Here is a 14,666-nt window from a genome sequence, read left to right as displayed (position 1 = left end):
GACCTGAACTCGTTTCCCTGATTCCAATCAGATTGCCTATTTCCCTCACTATACTGCTTTTCTTTTCTTCATGGGGGAAGTAAAATTAAAAGTTTATCAGCCTTCATACATTCTCAGGTGTCTCTTGTTTCCATAAAAAGGCTTCACTTCCTAGATGTTTAAGGGCTTGCTAGTTAGACCTTTTCTCCCACCTCCTCATCCCTGATTCTGTTTTATTAATGTGGAGAGCAGAGTTTTTTCTTGACTTCTGTGAGATGAGTAGAATCATGGGGGATTTTTGTCCTTTTCAATCAATCACTGTTTATAGGGGTTGCATTTTAACTGGGAAAGCTCAGTTAATGAGTTGAGGGTGTTTGTTCAAATCTTTGACAAGAGGTCTTCAGACCCCTCTTTCTTTTCATTAAAATCTAAATACACCTAATACAAGTCTAATAATATAGTAGGGTCTTAGGTTTTATTGAAGTTTTTTTTTCTTCCCCAGATCAGTACAAGCAATAGGCATCTAAATAATGTTTAAATTGAATGGATTAGCAAGTATTCATGGAATAAATAAATTAGACACAATCATAGGATGCACAGAAGGGATCTGTTAGAACATCTGATGAGAGGACCATAGACTCTCTGAATTTCTGAGATGAAAGGAACAGACCTGACAAAGAATTCTCTCTAGAGCAGTGATGGGCTAACTGCGGCCCCTGGGCCAGATGCAGCCCCCTGAAATGTTCTATCTGGCTGTACCATATTATTCCTAATCTGATGAATACAATACAATGAAACTTTGAAAGAGTCGCCTTAGAAACAGACTGACAGATGAACATTTCCTATCCTTTGGCCCCCTCTTTAAAAAGTTTGCCCATCACTGCTGTAGAGCATCACTGACAAATACTCATTTGATCTCTGCCTAAAGGCTTCAAATGAGGGAAACCAATTCACTATCATGGCAGTCCATTCTCCTTTGAGACAGTTCTAATTGTCAGTTGGTATTTCTTTTGAACCTAAACTCACTTCAAACCTTCTTATTTATCGCTCCTGTTCTTGAACTTAAGATCTTTGAAGACAAGAAATTATGTCTCTATCACAATTTTTCTTATGTAAAAGTTGGTGTTTTACTCAAGTTTTGAAGGAACTGTGATCTAAAGTTTTGCTCATTTTTGACATTCTGTGTTCTAAGTTCTCTCCTTGATCTGACATGCTATGTTCTGTGTTCCAAGTTCCTGTCCACCTCTAACATTCTATGTGGTTAATGCCCCTTTTATCACTTGACTTTTTTTTAACTCATGCCTTCTGTCTTGAAATCAATACTGAATATTGGTTCCAAGGGAAAAGAGTGATAAGGACTGGGCAGTTGGGATTAAGTGATTTCCTCAGGGTTATATAGCTAGGAAGTGTCTGAGGGCAGATTTGAACCCAGGACTTCTCATCTATTGGCCTGGTTGTCTTTCCCCTGAGTCATCTAGCCACCCTCTTTGATGTTTTATGTTTTGAGATCCTTCCTAGCTCTAATCTTCTATGTTATATGTTCCAAGGTCTTTTACATATCCAACATTTAATAAATCTAGGATTGCTGAAGACAGATTGCTTATTGGACTCCTTTTTCTTCAGAGTAAACTTAATCTCATTGTTCAGGTCACAGAACTGATACTTGAGTTAATACCTTTAGAGAAAGAGAGAAGTTTGGGGAGGCATTAATTTGTGTAATACAAGAATAAAAATCAACATGATGAATGATCTGTGAACCTGATGGAAGGGACAGTCTAAACCAGGGGATTTCTTAGGGCTTGAAGACAATTCTAGGATATGGCAGGCTAGCCTATAGCACTCTGTCACTATGCCTCATAGGACCTTGTTATTAACACATCTGCTCTTTCATCTGTTCTCCTCTTTTGTCTCTAAGAGTTAAAAAGGATTTGAAAAATTCTAATAAATTAGTTATAACATCAGACTTTTGCTCTGTTTGTTCCAGTAAGAAGACTCTGACTGTGCCAATAAAGGAGTTCTGATGGTTCAAAGGTTGATTGCTTTGGGCTCTTTGCCTCATCTCTCTGTGTGTTCCTTAGATCCTTCCTGCCCACCTCACAGAGAACTACAGGCATCTGCCTCCTCTAGTGTCCCTTGAGTTTCCTTCTCCATTGGTGTTCTCATGATCAGAAAGTCTGACTGTCTTCTTGGTGTGGTTTTGCTTTTTGGGATCTCCAACTGGATTGTGAAAACTGAACAGGAGATGTCAATTACAAGCACTTTAAAGGGACCAAGATTTCTTCCATATGGCTCTCCCTCCATCCACACAGACCCCAGCATTGCTTTGCCATTTACAAAGATTTTCATGTATCTCCATGGCAAAAATAATCCATCATGTGGTACTGAACCTTGAGGATGAGTTTCTATGAGTATAGTTAGATTAGTTATCATGTAACATGCACATAGATTGTCACTAGGATTATACACATCTTTCTAACTTGTTAAAACCTGCCAGAACTTGTGCCTTGCAGGTAGAGGCTTGCAGAATCAATAATCACTTCATTGTGATGATGGGGTGTCAAGTATCAAGAAAGAAATATATGGATCTAAAAAGAAACATAGAACCACAGAAGGAAAGGTAGAGGGGAACATTAGAGCTCACATATCCAGGAGACCCTGAAGTCACCTACCCATCTGCTTTGAGATACTTTTAGCTGTGAGAAATATTAAACAGCTCATTGATTCTCTTCAAAAAGACATGATTGAACAAATATTTATGTGGTGGGTTTAGATACAAATAAATGAATCCTGCAAAACAAAACCAAAAAGACAATTTTATCTATAATCTCTTTCTTGTTCCATTGGTTACCTAGTGTAAAAGAGTAGGGCACATACAATGGTGACAATGAAAAGATCTGGATAGGAGCTGTGTGTAGTGTGATGGCAAAGGCACTGATCATAATCAAAGAATTTGGATTTCAGTGTTAGATATAAGGGAAACTGTGATCTTGGGCTAGTTTTTTTGTATCTCAGTTTCCTAATCTGTATAAAGGGTATATTTATATTATTTATGAACCTCAAAGAATAGTAGGAAAAAATGCTTCAAAAACCTAAGATCCTTACAGAAATGGAGGCTGTTTTTGACTCAAGCAGCAGCTGGGGGAGAGCAAATATCTGCTAACATTCAAATTTCTGATATGCATGATTCATAGAAGGATCTCAAAGTAATAGATCCCCCCAAATCAAAGGTTCTAGAGTCAGAGTATCTGGGATAAGATCCTTTATTTTATTCTTGCTCTTCTAAATGTTTAGAATTTCTTCTTTTTGTGGCACAGTGGAAAGAGCAATGCCCCTAGAGTCAGATGAATTACGGTCAAATTCCATTTTTTACTCTTATTATTTCTGTGACTTTGGGCAAGTTCATTAATGTTCCTGGGTCTGTAAAAGGAGGAATTTGGAATAGATAGCTTCTAAGATCCTTTCCAGATCTTTATCTATAAGGAATACATAAGAGTGGTCAGAATCCATAACCTACTTATTGTGACCTCCAACCTGTAGAATTTAGGGGTGTGCCTTTTACTTTTAGGAGTAGCAGCCACAGTTTCCACTTGAAGGGAATATAACAGGAGGGTTAAGGTATAGGGATCCTATAGGTAGCAAGACCCCACTTTCCTGAGCCTGGTTAACTTTTGTCACAAGGGGTATTGTATATATGCATGCAAATATGTATTTTTATGTATATGTATATATACAAACATGTCCATATATACTATATATATGCACATATAATATATATGTATAATATATTTAATAAGGTATATACCTATAAGTTTAATTATTTACATATAATTTATGAAATATAAACACACACACATATATAATTTTATTTTATTTACATGGAGAAAGAGAGATACAGAGACAGTCTGAGACTCTCCAGCATATAGAAGCAGAGATCATTACACCAACATTGCATTTGGGACTTACATATTTGAAAGGAGAGAACAAGCATTTATATAGGACCTAGTATATGTATGTTGGTCACTGTGATAAGAACTTTTATAAATATTATTATCTCATTTGATCTTTACAACAACCAAAAACAAACAAACAAGTAAAATAGGTGTTATTATCATCCCCATTTTACAGCTGAGGAAACTGATGCAAATAAAGGTTAAATGACTTGTCCATCGCCACACAGCTAATATGTCTGAGGCTGAATTTGAATTTGGGTTATAATTTCTCTCTGTCCTCTGTGCCATGTAGCTGCCTTTAATTTTGAAGAGGTATGTCTCCTCTTCACTTTTGGGACCAATGTTTTTATCTCCTCCATTAGTCATACTAAAGCAGGAGTATCTCCCTTCTACAGAATCCAAACACCTCTCCAAATTTCTCACCCTACCAACATTTATCATACTAGCCAAGAATTTAATGATTTCCTTGTATATAAAGGGGACTATGATATTAATGAAAAAAATGAAAAATGGGGCATGGATCCTTCTGAGCTCAGGTGTCTCCCAAATTACCCACAAGCTTATCAGAAATACAGCTTTAAGCTAATCACCCTTTAACATGAAAGTCAGGAGAAAGGCAGAATTCCCTGCAGCTCTTCTTCATTCTCACCAAGATGCCCTGTGAGTTTTTAGTCAGTAGGAACTGTCACTTCTCATTGCCATCATCTACATCTGGAACTCTTAAGATTTGAGGAGTCAGCCCCAAGGGTCACCTTGCATAACCTAACCCTGCCTGATTTTCCTCTTTTGGAATGGGAACCAGAAAGGTTGTGAACCATAGCTTCCAGATTCTCTCTCCCAGAATTTTCCAAAAATACAGTCCCAGAAATATATGCCTCCAAAATATCACCAGCATATAGAAGTAGAAATTATTAGAGCACCATTGAATTTGGGACTTAAATATTTGAAAACAGATAATAAGCATTTTTATTGGGCTTACTGCATATATGCTAGGAAATGTGAAAAGAGCTTTTATAAATATTATCTCTTTTGATCCTTACAACAACCATGCAAAATGGGTGCTATTATTATCCCCATTTATAGCTGACAAACTATGTAAGAATGTCTTCTAGGGTCTCTTCTTATTGGAAAAGTGCTCCCCATACTGTTGCTTAATGCTAGTGATTCTAATATGGTTCTGCAATCATGAAGAAGCCCCTTTCACTGAGCATGAATGGAGACCCTCTCTTCTGCTGTGTGCATAGACTTGAATGCTGGAACTCTTATGATTGTCCACTTCCTCCTTTAGGATTTCAAAACTTCATAAAATGAAAGTAACCCCCTTTCCCAAGAAGTTTAAGTGTATAAAGGTCTGATACTAACATATGACACCTGGAGGTTTATAGAAAATTATAAATACAAAAACCTCCATGCAATGCTAGGTATTTTTGCATTCTTCACTTCCTAATCAGAGAGGGAGAGCAGTAGAGCCACAACTACAGACAAGGATCCCATCTTCTTTCCCACTGGAGTTACTTGTGAATAATGGATAAACTCAGGATAATCAAGGGATAAACTCAGGGAGAAAGCCCAGGTCCTCTGGGCTGTTGTACTTAAACTTACCTTGGTATGGTGATTTTAAACCTGGATTGTTTTAATAGAAGTACATGAACCCTTTTTATGGTAGAGCACTGTAGTCCTGCTGAGTCTGCCTACGGACATTTTTCCTGTTGGATATCTTTCTTTGGGTTGAATATGTCTTGTGCATTGAGGGGTTTCAAGGGCTTCCTACGGTCTTGGGAACAGAGATTCTTAAGGGGCATTGATGACTAAGCTCCACAGTCAAGGAAAGGTGCATTCTTGACTCAGTTCCTTCCCTATTCCTTCTAAAGGACTTTTGGTAGCAAATCATAGGACCATGTAAGGGTCATGGACTCCATTCTTTTTTTTTTTTTTTTAAACCCTTACCTTCCGCCTTGGAGTCAATTCTGTGTATTGGCTTCTAGGTGGAAGAGTGTTAAGGGTAGGCAATGGGGGGTCAAGTGACTTGCCCAGAGTCACACAGCTGGGAAGTGGCTGAGGCCGGGTTTGAACCTAGGACCTCTTGTCTCTAGGCCTGGCTCTCAATCCACTGAGCTACTCAGCTGCCCCCTCCAAAAAGAGAAAAATATATACAGACATACCTTTGCCTCCCAAAGAGAAAAATATATACAGACATACCTGCATCATGTTATGCTGCCCTTGGGGACCAATAGTAGCCATATCAAGCTACCAACCTTATAGAGTCATCAAGCATAAGACAGATTATTAATGAGCTAATATGACCTCACCTGCATCCCTCTGCACTCCTACTCAGAATCTTAGAGTCTCAGAGTTGAAAGGGACTTCTGAGGCTTTCTAGTTCAACATATTGCAACACGTACATGAGTACAATGGAAGCTGGTGCTTAACTGGAGTAAAGCTTTTCCTGAATTGCATGTTTGGCTGCTCAAGATGTTGACAACAAGGGCTATTATTGATGCATCTATCCATTATGAACATGGGAAAAAGTGAATGGAAAATGGAGCTGAACCGATTTGGATTCTCAGGTTTCTGAAAAGGAGCTATCCTTGACTCTTTTCTCCCTCCAACGCCTCCATCCCACCGTTTGCCAAGTCTTGTCAGTGCCACCTCCACAACATCTGCCAGATGCTCCCTCTTCTCTCACTCCCATAGCTTCTACTCTATTTCAGGCCCTCATCACTTCTTGCCTCAACTACTTCAATATCATCCTCATTCCTTCCCTGGCTTCCAGCTCTCCCCACATAGCCGCCAAAGTATCATTGCTAAAACAGATAAGACCATGCATTCCCCTTCTCAAAAGACTTCAGTGGCTCCCTATTACTTCAAGGACATAATTCAGCACCCTAAGTTTGGTTTTTAAGACCTTCCAGAATTTGACTCTCACTCTTTTGAAAAAAAAAAGTCTCATTTCCTATCACTACCCTTTGCTTGTTCTCCCTTTCAGTCACATTAGCCTGGGAGCTATTCCATACACATGGCACACAATTTCCTGTCTTTGGTTCCCCATTTCTGGAATTCACTCCCTCATCTTCTTGTCTTTGGAAAGTCCTGGGCTTTCTTCAGAGCAAGCAGATGCCATCTCTCACACGATGACTTTCTGAATCTTTCCAGTTGTCAATATAAGCTTGCTTCCTGAAATCACTTTGCATCAACTTTGTATTCATTTATCTCTGTAACCCTTTTGTGCTTCTGTAGAATATGCACTCCTTCAAAACAAGGACTATTGGATTTTGAACTTTGTGCCCACAGAATTCAGCATAGTCATTTCCACAAAGTATGTGTCTAATAGATGTTTGTTGTACTTGGTATGATGGCCTAGACCTGATCCCTGTTATGGGGGAGGCTGAGGCTGTTGGATTGCTTTGAGTAGTATTAGGCTAAGCTGATTGGCTGCCTGAACTAAAGGTGGCACCACTATGGAGAGCCCTCATGATTTGGGAGCAACTAGGCTGCCTAAGAAGGGACAAATCAGCCCCAGCTGGAAATGAAGAGATCAACTATCCCAAATCCATTAGTAGTAAGAATGGGCCTCTGAGCATCCAATGTTTTTCCAGACTTAGGAAGATGGAGAAAGTCAATCTCAAAAATATTGAATAAATTTTTGTTACAACCCTTTATGATATTATCATCATCATAATCTTCATCACATGATAAGTGGGCCACGCATTCAAAGTACAAAAACTAGTTCAATGAAATAAAAATATCAAGGGGAGAGGGTAAGGAGCATATCATCCTTCTTGTGTCTGCAACTGAAATTTTCAAGAATGCTTTCAGAGATCTTACAGAGGATGAATTATCTCATTTAGTATTTAAAAAAAGCAGTTGTTTTATCCTTCTCTGTGTGAGAATTTATCTTTTACATACTATATTATTTCCATATCAGGATCCTGGATTATAAAGACTGCGTTAGGTAGAATTCATGAGCCAGAAGACCTGGTTCTATTCAGTCTATAGATTTTTGCATTCTTTTCATTCTGAGGAATGTAATTCTTTTGACAGGAAAAGTTCTATAATAGTATTTTTTCTGGCAGATGTGAAAAAATTCACCTGCAGTTTGGGGAAGGGCTGAAGGTCTGATGGAACATCTCCTAATTAGCTATCACCAATTAAATATGGCTTGGGATGTTCAAGAGAGGAGCTGAGTAATGAGCTCCAAAAAATGTATATACACACCTGTGCCAGAAGTTTCCATTTGTCTTATGATGATCAAGAAAGTAATTTGAACACAATTAAGATGTCATGACCAGTCAATTAATAAATTATTTCAAAATTAAGAAAAACTGTTCTCTCTTTTTTTAAAAACCCTTACCTTCTGCCTTGGAGTCAATTGTATTGTACACAGTATTGACTCCAAGGCAGAAGAGTGGTAAGGGTAGGCAATGGGGGTCACGTGACTTGCCCAGGGTCACACAGCTGGGAAGTGTCTGAGGCCACATTTGAACCCAGGACCTCCCATCTCTAGACCTGACTCTCAATCCACTGACATACCCAGCTGCCCCCCAAAAATGTTCTCTTGAGATAATTTTAACCACAACAGTTTGGCAACCATTAAGGGACTTTGAATTCTGCCTTTTTTTTTGGCCTGCTAGACATTTCACTTCAAAAATGTTGGGTCTAGGTATGGATTTTTTTTTTCTCCACAAGAAGTGATTTCTCTAGTAGGTAAAGAATTGGAAGCTTCTAGTTCTGTATAACCTGAGATTCATTGTGTAGCAATTCTGGGTGAGATTTTTGTTTAATGTATTATTTTGTATAATATATTTGTATAATAATGTATTATATTTCTTGTGAATGAATATAGAATATTCTGGTGTGACTGACTTATAAAGGGAAAAGTTGAGAGGGAGAACTCTAAAATTTGGAAGGTGTTTTGGGGTCCTGTTTTGAGTAAGATGTTTAAAAATGCCCTAGAAAAAGGGAGATTCCCAAAGACCAAAATCCAAAGAGAAAAACAGTTGATTTTTTTTGCTTGCCCTGAGGATGTTGCTTGCCTGAAGCATATACAATAGTAAATAGAACAGAGAACAGGTAGGTAGCTCAGTGGATTGAGAGTCAAGCTTAGAGATGAGAGGTCCTGGGTCCAAATCTGGCCTCAGTCATTTCCTAGCAGTGTGATCTGGGGCAAATCACTTAATTCCCATTGTCTAGGCTTTATTACTCTTGTGCCTTAGGAACTAAGTACTGATTTTAAGAAGGAAGGTAAGGGTTTAAAAAATAGTAAATATACCATTAAATATAAAATAATGGCAGGAAAACTACTTGTCCCATGACCCCTTGTATTTGAAAAAGAATGAGGTTAAGTTAGTTATAATTAGCATTATCCAAAATAATAGTCAACATTTACCCAACTGAATTCTATTCAATACAGTAAATGTTTATTAAGTGTCTACTATTTTTCAGGTACAGTACTAAAAATGGGGATACAAAAAGAGGCAAAAGAAAGTCCCTGCCCTCAAAGAGATTATTTTCTAATTATGGAGACAACATGCAAATATACACAATACGAATATATACAGGATAAATAGGAAATAATTAACAGAGGAAAGACACTAGAATTAAGAGGGGTTGGGGAAGGCTACCTGTAGGAGGTGGGATTTTAGTGGAGACTTAAAAGAAGCAAGGGAAGTCAGTGGTCAGAGCAGAAGAGGGAGAACATTCCAGCCATGGAGGACAGCCAGAGAAAATGTGTGGAGCTGAAAGATGGAGTATCTTGTTTGTGAAATAGTCAGGAGTTTGGTGTCACTGGATCAAAGAGTTCATGTTAGAGAGCAAGGTGTAAAAAGGCTAGAAAGATAGGAGGGGGTTAAATTATGAATGCCCTTGAATGCCAAATAGAACATTTTTTTTTTATTCTTGGAGGCAATAACAAGCCACTGAAGTTTACTGAGTAGGAAGATGAGGACATGATCAGATGTGTATTTTAGGAAAATCACTTTAGAGACTAAATGGAGAATGGACTAGAGTGGAGACACTTGCGACAGCAGACCCACCAGCAGGTTGCTTCGGTCATCAAGATATGAGGTCATGATGGCTTGTACTAGAGTGCTGGTAGATGCAGAAAAGAGGGACATATCAGGGAGAAGTTACAAAGGGGAAATTGGCAGGTCTTTGCAACAGATGGGATATGGAGTGGGGTTAGAGAGAATGAGAAATCCAAAATAATTCACAGGTTGTAAGCCTGAAGGAGTGTGAGGGTACTTTTCCCCTTTATAATAATAAGGAAAATAGGAGATAATATGTTTTGTTTTGCACATATTGAATTTAAGATATCTAATGGATATTGAGTTTAAAATGTTTGAAAGAGAATTGGAGACTAGAAATTGGAAAGCAGCAGAGAGATTGAAGCAGGCAAGGCGAATTTGAGAATCATTAGCATAGAGATGATAAATAAACCTATGGGAACTGATGAGATCACCAAATGAAAAAGAGGAAGAAGAGAAGATTGCCCAAAACCCTGTAAGAGGGTGTGATTTAGAAGAGGACCAAGGAAAGGGGACAGAGAAGGAGTGGTCAGATAGGTAGAAGGAAAATCAAGAGAGAGTAGTATTTTGAAAACCTAGAGAAAAGAAGGCATCAAGGAACATACAAGTGGTTATCTGGGCTTTGCTTAAAGACTGACCATGAGGGATCCCTTCTCAAGTGAGACCAATCAACTTTTGGACAACTCTTATTGCTAGGAAGTCTTTGTTTATTTCAAGTCAAAATATGCTTTTTCTGCAACATCTCATTGTTCTTAGTTAAATACTCTTGGATCAAGAACAAGGCTAATCCCTCTACCGCATCACTTCTCTTTAAAGATGAAAATGCAGCTTTGCTATTCCCCTGGAGGCTTTTTAAGGTTCAACTTCACCATTTCCTACAGATGATCATCACAGTATGATCCTAAATATATTAATTTCCCTCTTCCAAAATTCACTCACTTGTGTTTCTCCTTCATGTAGTGTGGCTCTCAGAATGGAATATTCTAACCCCAATAGTGGAATTTAGATCAATATTAAATCTTAATAGTTAGAATATTTTGGAGCTGAGTCCCTTTCCCCAAATACTAAAATCAAATCACATACCACCACCTACGCTTCCTGAGGCCACTAAGAACACAGATTATCTATAGTTCCCAAAGCACTTTTGACACCTACACATTTGTAAGATGGTGGTCATTGAACTTTATAATAATTAGCCAGAAGCACTATAAGGCCCTGAAGTGCCTTCTGAATCAACAAAGAAATAATGAATTGCTTTCTACATTTTTAATATTGAATGAATTTTAATGTGCTCTCCACCACTTGAATCTTCCTCCACCACCCCCTTGTGGTTAAAAAATGCCAGTGGGGGTGTTTTATCTACTCCTAGAAAAAGGCTTCTATTATAAGTGGACAGATTTCAGGGTCTCTGTGAATTTGCATGGGGAAAATTATATCCATCTCTATGTAAATTATATCAATATATGTACATATCAACATATTTGGTTGCCATTGCATTTTATGCCTTTAAAAATTTGGGAGAAGGGGTCCATTAACCTAACTAGTCTGCTCAAAGTGCCCATGCCACAAAAGACATGGTGAATTCCTGCCCTATGACATCATCACATATCAGAATCTCAGAGATGGAAGACATCTCCTTATTTCCACTGTGTATACCTCAAGAGAAATCATCTATATGAAATAATAAATTTTGACTTTGATATAATACCTTAAGTTTGATGAAGCACTTCCTATATCTACACATGATCTCATTTGATCTTTTCAATAGCCTTGTAGCACGTGTCAAAATTTTGTTATTTCCATTTTATAGCTGAGACATGAAAGCTATTACCTGAAGGGATATCATATGGAGAAAACAACAAAAAATATTTTAGTTGTTCTTTTTTGTACCCAGAGTACAGAACTAGGGATGTATTGGACGTAAACAAAGCTTTCCTAAAAATTGGAACTATCTGAGGATGGAATAGGTTTGCTTACGAGGTGATAGGTTCTTTTTCCTTAGAATTATTAAGTCAAGACCTAGTGATTGTTTATCAGATATGATGTAGAAGGGGATGTTCTTTGGGTGTAGTTTGTTTGTTCCCATTCAAAGTTAAACTTCTGTGATTCTGAGGCCACTGGCACTATCTTCTCCCTCATTCTGCACAACCCTACTTCATTCTAGTGGATGTCTCTTATAGGCACCTAATACCAGTGTACCATCCTTCACAGATGACAGAGTCATTAACACTTCAAAATATTCACATGAGTACCAGTTAAGATCAGGACCTTTAAGATCTCTCATCTGGAGACCTTCAGATCTTCAGTACAGGACATTTCCTGCTTTTGGTTCTTTGATGTGTTAGTCAAATGTTTTTTTCTTTTTATCTATGGAGGATTAAGAATTAGAGGTTGGGTACCTCCAGGACATGCTACCTGGAATTTTGAAGATCAAAGAGACTGACTTCAGAAGGAACCACTATCATTAAGTCCTTTCATGGTAACCTTACTCTAATTACTCCAAGTTAGTTTTATTTTTCAGTCTCATCAGTTAAGGAAATCTTATCATTTTTCCTTTGACTCTCCCACAAAGACAAATAATTCTTGGAACTTACAGAGTGGAGCTTGGGACTTTCTTATGGTCTATTTTCTCTGATGGACATTTAAGTAGAGTTATTGATTAATTGTCACTAGGCACTGGAGAAGTTAGGATGTTAGGGAGTGGTTGTCTTTGATGCAGTTCTCTCATAAAGACAATTATCACTACAGTGTTGTGGCAGGACACCAGTAGTACTTGTATTCCTTTGTTGAGTAGAAATAGAATAGAACATCTGGTTAACAAGAATAATTATGAATATAGGAAGTGACTAGATGGTATATATCCTTACTCAACTTGATTGAAGCCCAAGTGAGATTCTTTGTGACCCAGAGACTACACTGACACCTTTGCTGGGTCGTAGTGGTAGACTTCTGGAGCTCTTCAGTATCATGAGACATCTTATGCTCTTCTCCAGCCCTACTCCTACTAGGTTGTTAGTGTCCCAGACTCTCTGATTCTCCATGTTGATGTGCTACTGTATCTCCCTCCATGGGCTTCCCTAAATCAAAGCTTTTTCCTTAATGTCTTCCCCACAAAATATCTAGCCTTTATATGGTATTTTAAAGTCTGTAATATACTGATGGCTCTTTCTACTCCTCTGTGACTTTTTGGATGTCCCCCTATGGTCAGATAATAATCCAGAGGTACTGGACAATTGTCTCATTAAGCTACAGGTTAACACAGAATAGAGATTTTTACTTTAGAGGCCACCAAATCAGATTATGGGTAGATTTCAGATAATTTTGGATGGAGAAAAGAACTCCATTAATCTTTTACTGAAATATAGTGCTTCCTTCTATTTTTAGCTAAGAAAAATATTTCAAGAAGGGATTCATATTTCTCCAACCTGCTAAAGGAGTCCAAGACACAAAAATGGTTCAGAATATCTGTCATAGAGGATTATATATTTTTAAATGATTAGACAGGCTTCTTACTTACCATTCATTTGGTAACATGGGAATGGGCATGGATTTCTTCTGTATTTGGGTTATCAATCTCTCTTGCTATTCAGTTGTATGAATTTGGGTAAGTCACTGCCTGCTTTGTTCCCAAGTTTTCTTTTTGGTATAATGTGGGGATTGGACTCAATGATCATTAAGATCTTTACCAGATTTAACATTCTATGACATAATAATTCTAAGATTCAGTTTCTGTACTTATAAAATGGGAATAATATTACTACCTACTTAATGTGGTCATTCTTTTTTTTTTTTTTTAACCCTTACCTTCCACCTTGGAGTCACTACTGTGTATTTGTTCCAAGGCAGAAGAGTGGTAAGAGGAGGCAATGGGGGTCAAATGACTTGCCCAGGGTCACACATCTGGGAAGTGTCTGAGGCCAGATTTGAACCTAGGACCTCCCGTCTCTAGGCCTGGCTCTCAATCCACTGGGCTACTCAGCTTCCCCCTAATGTGGTCATTCTGAAGAGCCACTTAGATTATGTATGTGACCTTTCCCTAACTGAACAGTGGTCAAAGCATATGAACAAGCAGTTTTCAGATGAAGAAAACAAAGTTATCAATCATCATATGAAAAAAATGTTCTAAATTACTCTTGATTATAGAAATATAAATTCAAATAATTCTGAGATACCACCTCACACCTATAAGATTGGCCAACATAACAGTAAAGGAAAGTAATGAATGTTGGAGGAGATGTGGCAAAATTGGGACACTAATACATTGTTGATAGAGTTGTGAACTGATCTAACCATTCCAGAGAGCAATTTGGAACTATGCTCAAAGGGCTATAAAATAATCATACTCTTTGATCTGGTAAATTTGATCAGTTCTTTCACAAAGAGATAAAAAAAAAAACGGGGAAGGACCTACTTGTGCAAAACTATTTATAGCAGCTTTTTTGTTGTGTGTGGTAGCAAAGGATTGGAAATTAAGGGGAAGTCCATCAATTGAGGAATGGCTGAACAAACTGTGATATGTGATAGTAATGGAATACTATTGTACTATAAGAAATGATGAACAGGATGATTTCTGTAGTATACAGAATTTGGGGTTATAGTTTTTTTTCTAGCTTTGGCTGAGTTCCAAAAAGCAGTTAGAGGTTTTAGAATCTTGAGGAGAGGCAGTTGACTGGATCTTCCGTGAAGGGAGGAAGTCAATGAGTGAGCTCTTAGA

Source organism: Gracilinanus agilis, chromosome 6 (assembly GCF_016433145.1).
Source record: "Gracilinanus agilis isolate LMUSP501 chromosome 6, AgileGrace, whole genome shotgun sequence".
Taxonomy (NCBI): Eukaryota; Metazoa; Chordata; class Mammalia; order Didelphimorphia; family Didelphidae; genus Gracilinanus; species Gracilinanus agilis.
This window is presented reverse-complemented; position numbering follows the sequence as displayed.